Source organism: Ursus americanus, chromosome 13 (assembly GCF_024610735.1).
Source record: "Ursus americanus isolate L20-20 chromosome 13, mUrsAme1.1.p, whole genome shotgun sequence".
NCBI classification, from domain to species: Eukaryota; Metazoa; Chordata; class Mammalia; order Carnivora; family Ursidae; genus Ursus; species Ursus americanus.
Window position 1 is genome coordinate 50,884,681 of NC_142139.1, and position 11,588 is coordinate 50,896,268.

The 11,588-nt window shown below is 32.8% G+C and overlaps 1 pseudogene; it reads right to left on the reverse strand.

Moving 5' to 3' along the window:
• LOC123793037 (large ribosomal subunit protein uL10 pseudogene) overlaps window positions 1-8,791 on the reverse strand; it is a 59,785-nt pseudogene extending 50,994 nt beyond the window's left edge.
• Between the last annotated feature and the right edge of the window lie 2,797 nt (window positions 8,792-11,588).

An 11,588-nucleotide genomic window follows, 5' to 3' on the forward strand; every position in this document is an offset into this window, starting at 1 on the left:
TTTATTGAATTCATTTATCAGTTCTAGTAGTTTTTTGGTGGAGTCTTTAGGGTTTTCTATATATAGTATCATGTCATCTGCAAATAGAGTTTTACTTCTTCCTTACTAATTTGAGTGTCTTTATTTCTTTATATTATCTAAATTCTGTGGGTAGGACTACCAGTATTATGTTGAATAACAGTGGTGAGAATGGATATCTTTGTCTTGTTCCTGACCTTAGGGGAAAAGCTCTCATTTTTTTTACCATTAAGTATAATGTTGGCTATGGGTTATTCATATAAGGCCTTTATTATGTTGAGGTATGTTTCCTCTCTACCTACTTTGCAGAAGGTTTTTATCATGAATGGATGTTGTACTTTATAAAATGCTTTTTCCGTATCTATTGAAATGATTATATGGTTTTTATCCATTCTCTTATTGACGTGATGTATCACGATTTTTTTGTAATGACTGAACTACCTTTGCATCCCAAAAATCAACCCCACTTGATTGTGGTGTATGATTTTTTTAATGTACTGTTGGGTTCTGTTTGCTAATATGTTAAAGAGAGAGGGGACCCAAATAAACAAAATCAATAGTAAAAGAGAAAAAATAACAACCAACACTGCAGAAATACAAACAACTGTAACAGAATATTATGAAAACCTATATGCCAACAAATTGGGCAACTTAGAAGAAGCGAATAAATTCTTAGAAACATATAACCTACTAACACTGAAGTAGGGAGAAATAGAAAATTTGAACAGACTGATTACCAGCAATGAAATTGAATCAATAATCTAAAGACGCCACAAAAACAGAAATCCAAAACAAGACAGCTTCACGGGTGAATTCTACCAAACATCTGAAGAGTTCATACCTAGTCTTCTCAAACTTTTCTAAAAAATAGAAGAGAAAGGAAAACTTCCAAATTCATTACATGAGGCCAGTATCACCCTGATACCAAAATCAGATAAGACAGCACACAAAAAAAAGAGAACTAGGGGCCAATATCTCTCATTAATATAGATGCAAAAATCCTGCTACATAAGGCTACTCCTTCAAGGACAGGAGATGTAACTTATCTGCTTAATACACAGAAACAAACACAGAGTCAGGCAAAATAAGGAGACAGAGGGGTGTCTTCCAAATGAATGAGTAAGACAAAACCTCAAAAAAAGCTAAACAAAATAGAGATAAGCAATCTACATGATAAAGAGTTCAAAGTAATGCTCATTAATATGCTTCACAGTGAGAATGTCAACAAAGAGAAAAATAAAAGAACCAATCAGAGCTAAAGACTGTAATAACTGAAATAAAAGATACACTAGAGGGGTTCAAAAGATGATTAGATGATGCACAAGAATGAATTGGCAATCTAGAAGACAAGGTAGTAGAAATCACCTAAGCTGAACAAAAACAACAACAAAAACAGTTTAAAAAAGATGAGGATAGTTGAAGAAGTTCTTGGACAATATCAAGTATTCTAACATTCACATTAAACGATCTCAGAAGGAGAAGATAGAGAGGAAAGGGCAGAAAACTTATTTAAAGAAGCAAAGGCTAAAAATTTCCCTAACTTGAAGATGGAAACTTCCAGAGCCAGGAAACACAGAAAGCCACAAACAAGATGAGCCCAAAGAGGTCCACACCAAGACACATTATAATTAAAATGTCAAAAATTAAACATAAAGAAAGAATCTTAAAAGCAGAGAAAAGCAACTAGTTATTTACAAGGGAATCCCCATACTAAAGATGGTTTTTCAGCAGAAATTTTGTAGGCCAGAAGGGAGTGACATAATATATCCAAAGTGCTGAAAGGAAAAAACCCCACAACTAAGAATATTCCAACCTGACAAGATCACCATTCAGAATTAAAAGAGAGCTGAAGAGTCCCAGAAAAACAAAAGTTAAAGAGATCATCATCACTAAACCAGCCTTCTAAGGTGTTTTAAAGGGACTTCTTTAAGCAGAAAAGAAAAGGTCATAACTACAAGAAAATTGTAAAAAGAAATCTCAATGATAAAAGCAAACGTACAGTAAAAGTAGTGGATAAACCACTTATAAAGCTCGTATGAAAGTTAAAAGACAAAGTAGTAAATCAACTATATCTACAAAATTAAGGAATACACAAAATAAAAAGATGAAAATATGATGTCAAGTATATAACATCTGGAGTGGGAATAGAAATGTAGAGATTTTTTAATGAATTTGACTTAAACAACCATCAACTAAAAATAGAGCACAACACAGATCAATTGTTATATACGAACTTCATGGTAACAACAAACCAAAAACTTATAATAATACACAAAAAATGAGAAATTAACCCAACATTACACTAAAGAAAGTCATCAAATAACAAGTGAATAGAGCAAGAGACAGAAGAAAGAGAGAAAAAATTACATAAACAGAAAAATGAAAAAAAAATCAATAATTACTTTAAATGTAAATGGAGTAAATGTTCCAATGAGAAGACAGAGGGCTGAATGGATTCAAAAAAACACAAGACCCATATATATGCTGCCTGCAAGAGACTCACTTCAGACCTTAAGACACATACAGACTGAAAGTCAAGAGATGGAAACAGATGTTCCATGCAATTGGAAACAAAAAGAAAGTTGGGGCAACAATATTTGTATCAAACAAAACAGTCTTTAAAAAAAGATGGTAATCAGAGACAAAGAAGGGCATTACATAATGATAAAAGGATCAGTCTAACAAGAGGATATAACAATTGTAAATATCTATGCACCCAATACTGGAGCACCTAAATATAAGAAGCAAATATTAGCAGGAATAAAGAGAGAAACTGACAGTAATACAATGGCAGTAGGGGACTTTATCATCCCACATACATCAATGGATAGATCCTACAGATAGAAAATCAATAAGAAAATATCAGACTTAAATGACACTTTAGAACGGATAGACTTAATATATACCTAACATTCCATCCAAAACCAGCATACACATTCCACTCAAGTGCACATGGAACATTCTCCAGAATGGATCATATGTTGGGCCACAAAAAAACTCAATAAACTTAAAAGACTGAAATCAAATCAAGCATCTCTTCTAACCACAAATGGTATGAAACAAGAATTACTGGAAGAAAACAGGAAAAATCACAAATAAATGGAGATTAAACAACATGTTACTGAACAACCAATGGGTCAACAAAGAAATGAAAGAGTAAGTCAAAAAATACCTGGAGAAAAATGAAAGCTGAAACACAATACCACTTTAAAACCTACTGTACATAGCAAAAACAGCTGTAAGAGGCAAGTTCATAGCCAGATAGGCTTACCTCAGAAAATTAAAAAAAAAAAAAATCTAACACTACACCTAAAGGAAATAGAAAAAGAAGAAATAATGAAGCCCAAAGTTAGTAGAAGAAAGAAAATAATAAAGATAAGAGTTAAGATAAATGAAATCGTGGGGCGCCTGTGTGGCGTAGTCGTTAAGCGTCTGCCTTCGGCTCAGGGCGTGATCCCAGCGTTCCAGGATCGAGCCCCACATCAGGCTCCTCCACTAGGAGCCTGCTTCTTCCTCTCCCACTCCCCCTGCTTGTGTTCCCTCTCTCGCTGGCTGTCTCTCTCTATCAAATAAATAAATAAAATCTTTAAAAAAAAAAAGATAAATGAAATCGAGACTTGTAAAAAATGGAAAGCATCAATGAAATCAAGATTCCTTGAAAAGATAAAGAAAATTGATAAACCTTTACCCAAACTCATTAAAAAAAGAGAAAGAAAAGACCAAATAAACAAAATAATAAATGAAAGAAAAGTTACAACCGACATCACAAAAACACAAAAGATTATAAGAGAGAAATAGAACGACTATACACTAACAAATTGGACAACCTAGAAGAACTGGATAAATTCCTAGAAACACACAATCTTTTAACACTGCATCAGGAAAAAATGGAATATCTTAACAGACGAATTAATGTTAACAAACTTAAATAAGTAATCAAAATACTCCCAACAAATAATCCAGGACCAAACAGATTCACAGGTGAATTCTACAAACTTTTAAAGAAGAGTTAATATCTATTGTTCTCAAAATATTTCCCAAAATTGAGGAAGAAATGTTTCCAAACTCATTCTTGAGGGCAGCGTTACCCTGATACCAAAACAAGATAAAGACGCAACATACACAAAAAAATTATGGGCCAATATCCCTGATGAACATAGAAGCAAAAATCCTAAAGAAAATATTAGCAAACTGAATTCAAAAATACACTAAAAGGGTTATACACCATGATCAACTGGGATTTACTCCAGGAATGAAAGGATGTTTCAATATCCACAAACCAGTCTACATGATAACCATATTAAAATGAAGGATAAAAATCATATAATCATCTCCATAGATGCAGAAAAAGCATTTGACAAAATTCAGCATCCATTTATGATAAAAACTGTCAACATGATGGGTAGGTATAAAGGAAACATACCTCAACATAATAAATAACATATAAGACAAACCCAAAGCTAACATCATACTCAATAGTGAAAAGCTGAAAGCTCTCCCTCTATGGTCAAGAACAAGGCAAGTGTGCCTACTCTCACCACTTTATCAACAGAGTATTGGAAATCCAAGCCACAGCAAACACACCGGAAAAAGAAAAGAAAGGCATCAAAATGGTAAGGAAGAAGTAAAATTGTCCAATTTGCAGATGGCATGACAGTAAATATAGAAAACCCTAAAACCTCCACCAAAAAGAAATTAGTTTTCATTGTTTTGGTTTCTCATTTATTAAAACTAGTGAATGAATGAATTCAATAATATTGCAGTATACAAAATTAATATACAGTAATCTCTTGTGTTTCTATTCACTAATAACAAACTATAAGATAGAAAAATTAATAAATCAATCTCATTTATGATTGCATCAAAAGAATAAAATGCCCAGAAATAAATTCAACCAAAGAGGTGAAACACCTGTACTCTGAAAACTATGACAACAGTGAAAAAAATTAAAAATAACATAAATAAATGGAAATGTATTCTGTGCTCATAGATTGGAAGAATTAATATTCTTAAAATGTCCATACTGTCCAAAATAATATACAGATTCAATGCACTCTCTATCAAAATATCAATGGCATTTTTCACAGAACCAGAACAAATAATCCTAAAATTTATATGGAACCACAAAAGACCCCAAATTGCCAAAGCAAGCTTTAAAAAGAAGAACAAAGCTGGGGGTAACATGTTCTCTGATTTTGAACTATACCATAAAGCTGTAGTGATCAAAACAGCATGATACTGGAACAAAAATAGACACACAAATCAAAAGAACAGAACACAGAACCCAGAACCCAGAAATAACTCTATGATTTTATGGTCAATTAATCTACAACAAAGGAAGCAAGAATATACAATGGGGAAAAGACAGTCTCTTCTTCAATAAATGCTGTTGGGAAAACTGGACAGCTACATGCCAAAAAAAAAAAAAAAGAAAGAAAGAAAGAAAGAAAAGAAAAAGAAAAGAAAAAGAGCCACTCTTACATAATAAACAAAAATAAATTCAAAATGGATTAAAGACCAAAATATAAGACCTGAAACCATAAAACTACTATAGGAAAAAATAGGCAGTAAACTCTTGAACATTGATCTTAGCGATATTCTTTGATCTGTCTCCTCAGGCAAGAGAAACAAAAGCAAAAATAAACTATGGGGACTACATCAAACTAAAAAGCTTTTGCATAGTGAAGGAAACCATCAACAAAACTAAAAGACAACCTATTGAACAGGAGAAGATATTTTCAAATGGCGTATCTGACAAGAGGTTCATGCCCAAAATTTACAGCTAACTCATATAACTGAACACACACACACACACACACACACACAAATAATCTGATTAAAAATGAGCAGAGGACCTCATAGACATTTTTGCAAAGAATACACACAGTTGGTCAACAGGCACATAAAAACATGCTTAATATCATTACTCATTAGGGAAAACGCAAATCAAAACCACAATGAGACATCACCTCATACCTTCCATAATGGGTAATATCAAAAAGACAAGAAATAACAAGCGTTGGCAAGGATGTGGAGAAAAGGGAACCCTCATGCACTGTCAGAGGGAATGTGATTTAATGTAGCCACTATGAAAAACAATATGGAGATTCCTCAAAAAATTTAAAATAAATACCACATAATGCAACAATTCCAAAGACCATATAATCCAAGAATTCCAAATACCATATAACCCAATAATCCATTCCATAGACACACACACATATATACACACACACACACACTCATACACATAATGGAATATTATTCAGCCATAAAAAATAATGAAATCTTGTCATCTGCAAGTACTTGGATAGATAAGAGGGTATTAGGCTAAGTGAAATAAGTCTGACAGAAAAAAACAAACACCATATGATTTACCCTACATGTGAAATATAAAAAATAAAACAAATGAACAAACACAAATAAAGAGAAACAGACTCGTGAATACAGGTAACAAACAGGTGGTTGCCAGAGGGAAAGAGCATGGAAGAATGGGTGAAATAATTTAAGGGGATTAAGAGGTATAAATGTCCAGTAATAAGTCTCTGTGATGTAAAATATAGCATATGGACTAGAGTTAATAATACTGTAATGACTTTGTATGGTGATAAATGATAATTTATTGTGGTGATATTTTCATAATATATATAAATGTCAAATCATTATGTTGTACACTTGAAACTAATGTAATATTGCATGTTAACTATATTTCAGTAAAAAAATAAAAAGCAATAATTAATTAATTATTAATTAATTAATTAATTAAAATTCAAGCCTGTTAAAAAAACAGAGTAAAGTCGTAGTTATGGGGGGGCAGGGGTGGTGATAAGATTGATTTCATTTAAGGGTACAAACTTAAAACGTAAAATGACAGTAAATAAGCCATAGATATTTAATGCAGCATAATGAATAGACAATAATATTTTATAATAATGGCATGATGTGATAAATATTGCTTCAAGGGCAAACATATTACAATATATAAATGCATCAACGTAAAAGGCTTTACACCTTAAATTTACACAATGTGAAAAAAATTTACTTACACAGTGTAATATCAAATTCATCAAAGGAAAAAAAAAAGAAAAACAGAAAACTAAAATAATGCCTCCAGAGTCATTTTTTTAAGGACTGTATGCAAGAACAAATAAGGTTGAATGCAGAGGGCCAAAATTAGAGTAAACACAACTTAAAAACATTATGCGATAGAAATGTGATATTCTATACTAATATTGAATACTTCCCTTTATAACCACATAGCAATATCCATTTAGTAAGCTGTGCAATCTTACTACATGCAAAAAAATTCTTTATAAGTAAAATACAGATTGAAAGAAATTTATTTGAAAATATTTAGTGACTGCCATACTCAGAAGCCCAAATGGTGCTATTTTACTATGTCTAAACTATGAAGAAATCATTAAAGTCTTCATAGCAAGACAGAAAACCCTGGGGAGTCTACTAACAATTTAGCATGCCAATTCTTGTGGTAATGTTAATTTTACTTTTCACAGAGTTCTGCTGAAATGCTGTTCGTTATAATTAAGACTTTGTAACTACAGACATGTAAAAAAAAAAAATGTGTGGCTTATTATACCAGAGACATCATTTAGCATGTATTATCTCACAGCAGGGCATTTAGACCTAAGAAATGTTTCTTTAAACTTATTACCTTAAAAAGTAAGTATTGGTAAAGATCTTTCACTGAAAGAGTTTTTGATTCCAAAGGAGGGGTTCTATCCTAGGATTTACAGATCCTACTGATGGGGTCCATGAATAAAATTCAGATGATCTGTGCATGTGGATTAGGAAAAAAGAAGTCATATATTTTCACTAACCTCCAACTGAAAATTTATCATTTTCTTGAAGTATGACTTTAGCCAACAAATCACAACAACAATATTTATAAACTTCTCATCATAGGAACTGTTTTCCTATCACATTTTGTTACAAATATGAAGTATGATTTACACTCACCACGGCTTAAAAATTACTATTGTTATTAAGCATTAAATATTTGCCTGGATCTTGTTGTTAAATATATTACAAAGCCTTTTTATTACGATATCACAAATTTGATTTCTCATGTTCTGATAACTGTTTTAATATAACTGATTCTCTAGGTAATTTTCTGCATTTCATCTCATGCATTTAAAATATTAAAGACATAATTCTGAAAGGGGATATATAAACTTCATCAGACTTCCAAATGGACCCATGGCAGCATGATGGCTCTGTAATGTATCAACAGAGCTAAGATAAACAACATTTCTCAGAATCCCCTATCCTGTGTGATTCCAGTTAGTGTGGGGCACAGAGACACTTTTGTGAGACTTGTGGGCACAAGTGAAGCAGCAGCCATATGGCTTTTTATTGGGAAGGGCAAGGTGAAGTCATCAGGTGCCTCTGCAGATCATGCCCACTGCAGCTTTTCACCTTGGTTTATTGGTATGACACACAGTCTGAGCCTGCAACCAACCATGCCACCCTTTGCTGAATCCTCCTTCAGCTTCTCTTGGGCGAGATATGTGTTTAGCTCTGTGATGATGACGGGCACCTGTTTCTCCTGTATGACATCAACATCATCAAGGTGGAAAGCAGCAAAAAGTAGGAAGAAATAACTTCCAATCCATTTTTTCATTTCAGCAAATGCTTGTGAATTACAGCTTGTTCTTTTCCACCTAACATCAGCCTTCTCTTCCCAACTGCTTGTCCAATTTTTCAGAATTTCACACTCTAGCATCACATACAAAGACGGTAGCCTTATAGACATCTTACCAGCTACCACAATTATATAAACCCTTATAAAAATCTCTTATAACAAATATATATCTGCATACATATATATATATATCTTAATTTTTCGGCTTCTGACTGAATACTGATACAACACAAAAATTATATTAAGAAACCCTGTTTTGTTTTATTTTTTTATAATAATATTTTTTATTATACTATGTTAGTCACCCTGTTTTAAAACAGATTTTCATATTATCTGTAGACATTGATAATTACAAGGCCATTAAATTAGCTAACACTTATTCTAATTTAAAAATAAGTGCTGGCTAATGTTTTCTGGTTATTAGGATGTATGTAGGTTAAACTCGGAATAAAACAACTTAATCACATATTTTTGCTGAGTTTATCACATATTTAATTGTTCCAGACCAAGTATATTAGGAAGACAACCCTGAAATGGAGAGCAGAAGGGGAAAAAAAAAGCAACAGAGGAAAGAAAATACTACCAGGAAATGTTTCTTTCATAGCAGGGAGAAGGAATTATTAAAGAGCAGTCTTAAAATGTCATGACTCAATTCAAGGGGATAACTTAATTCTGCTTCTAGTTGAGTTCATAATACACTTCAGTCTTATCCCATGGTGTAATATTCAGTCTTATGTTTCTGTCTTACTCTAGGATTGGCATTTAAAGAATTTATGTGATTTATTGTGTCATAAGTGACAGAACATCACCACCGAAATATAGGGACATGTTCCCAGCCATTTTAAGAAAGAATGGAGATTTCTCAATCATAGAAGAAAGACATACTTAGATTAAGACTTGAATGTGTTGCAAAAATTTGTTTGACTATTTTTGTGCAATGGTTGAGGCTGAGTATCTATGTTGCTAACTCTCATCTGACTGCAGACGGAATGAATAATGCATTTAGATATATGAGCATTTTGTCTTTAGACTAAGAACACTGAGGAACTGCTCTAAAAGTAGGAAAAGTCCATGTAACTGGCCCAATTTTTCCCCTCTTATATTCCAAACGTGTTAGAATTTTCTGTACCACTGTGAAGCCGAAATTATTCCCTTTCGCGGATTAAGCATTCAAAATATGACCAATGCTAGATTTGTGTGTAGAATCCTCAAAATACAGTCAAATGCCTGCACTGGTCATCAGTGAAGCCGTGATTCACAATCTCCTCAAAATACAGTACAAAGTCTGAAACCCGTATTCTCAATGGCATAAATAACAGGTCTGACTTCTACACGTTGCTCAATCCACAGAAGATTCAGAGAATGACAAAGGTGAAATAATAGTCTAGAAATCAGAGCATCTCAGCAGATTGATAATTTTGTATTACTCTTCTACCACATAAATTGCAAGGAGCTCATTTTCATTTATTTAATAATAGAAATCTGGAATTTTAGAATGTTTAGTGTTAGGGAGATCTGAAGCTCAATGCAAAATACTATCTGTCAGTCTATGAAATACTTTTTTCAATTTCTATAATTTAATAGATTTGTCAAAACATCATCCATATTGAGTTAAGAATGACCTCACTGAAACAAAATCAGTTTAAGATAAACTCTATTTCTTGGAGAAGTCTCTCATTTTCTCAGCTATGTATTATGTAAGTCACTGTAACAGGACCAATTATCTGAGGCATAGTAAGAATCAATGATGCATAAAAGTTTTTCAATATCAAGTTCAGAGCAAAGCAAAAGGTGATTTAAGTAATGTGAATGTTAATATAGACGAAATAGAAAGTCATAGCTGTTCATTATGCTGAGAAAACCAATCAGTTTGCTACACTTAAGGAAATTTTTTTAAATAAAGAAATAATTCAAAAGGAAATTTCATCAATATTTTCCGAGATTATAATATCAAGATTGTGTGTGCGTGTGTGTGTTGTAAATCTTTCAAAAGCGATAAAAATGGAGAACCTAAGGCTCTTAAATTCTGTCATGGTTTGTACCATGGATGCCCAAGGACGCGATTGATAGTAATTATGGACAAAGACAAAATAAGCATCTCTCTGCTAACAGCAAGGACCACTGCTGAGCTCATGTGAAGGAATAATGGGTAAAACTTTGTTACTTTTAGAATTGATGCTCACTATGCAGATCTCTATTCTGTACACAAATCTCTAACTGAAAAGAAACTGTGAATTTTCCTCTTAGAGACTTCTAATTTTTGCACTTATTCATTTGTACTTATGTTACAGAGTAATTTTTTTTCCCCATTTAGAGGCTTTAAGAGCTTTACTCCAAATAAAAAAAAGGGCCATAAAAACTCCCTAATGTAGACCATAGATAAAGAAAGAAAGTGCAGGGGGAAATGCGTACATTTTCCATCACTCTACTTGAAAACTTGTTTACTCAACAGTGTCACAATGGAGTTTTAATCAGATTAAATTCGTCAAGGGTAACTGAAGGTTTTACTGTGTTGATGGTATGCAGCATGTCTTCAAGATCTTCTTTCACATCTTTAAGACAAAGACATAAGTATAAAACTTCTAGATATCCTCTTAGCACTCTTTTAAGAATTTAGAGTTTTCCTGACAAAAATTTTCATCCTGAGCACAAGGACCTCAACTTCTGATGATAAACAGAATGGCCAGTAATATATGCTAAGTAAGTATATTTGTTGCTTAAATGGAAGAATTCATAATCTTGAACTTTCACAATGAAATATCTTTATTTTCAACATGGCCGATATTTCTAGCATAGAGGTGGTTTTTCAGTCAGGAATTAAAAATTCCTGCCCTTTTGCTACTCCCTAAAATCTCATTTATGAGGTGTCTGCCATAAAACTCCCACCTTAAGCCTATGGAAGACAGTT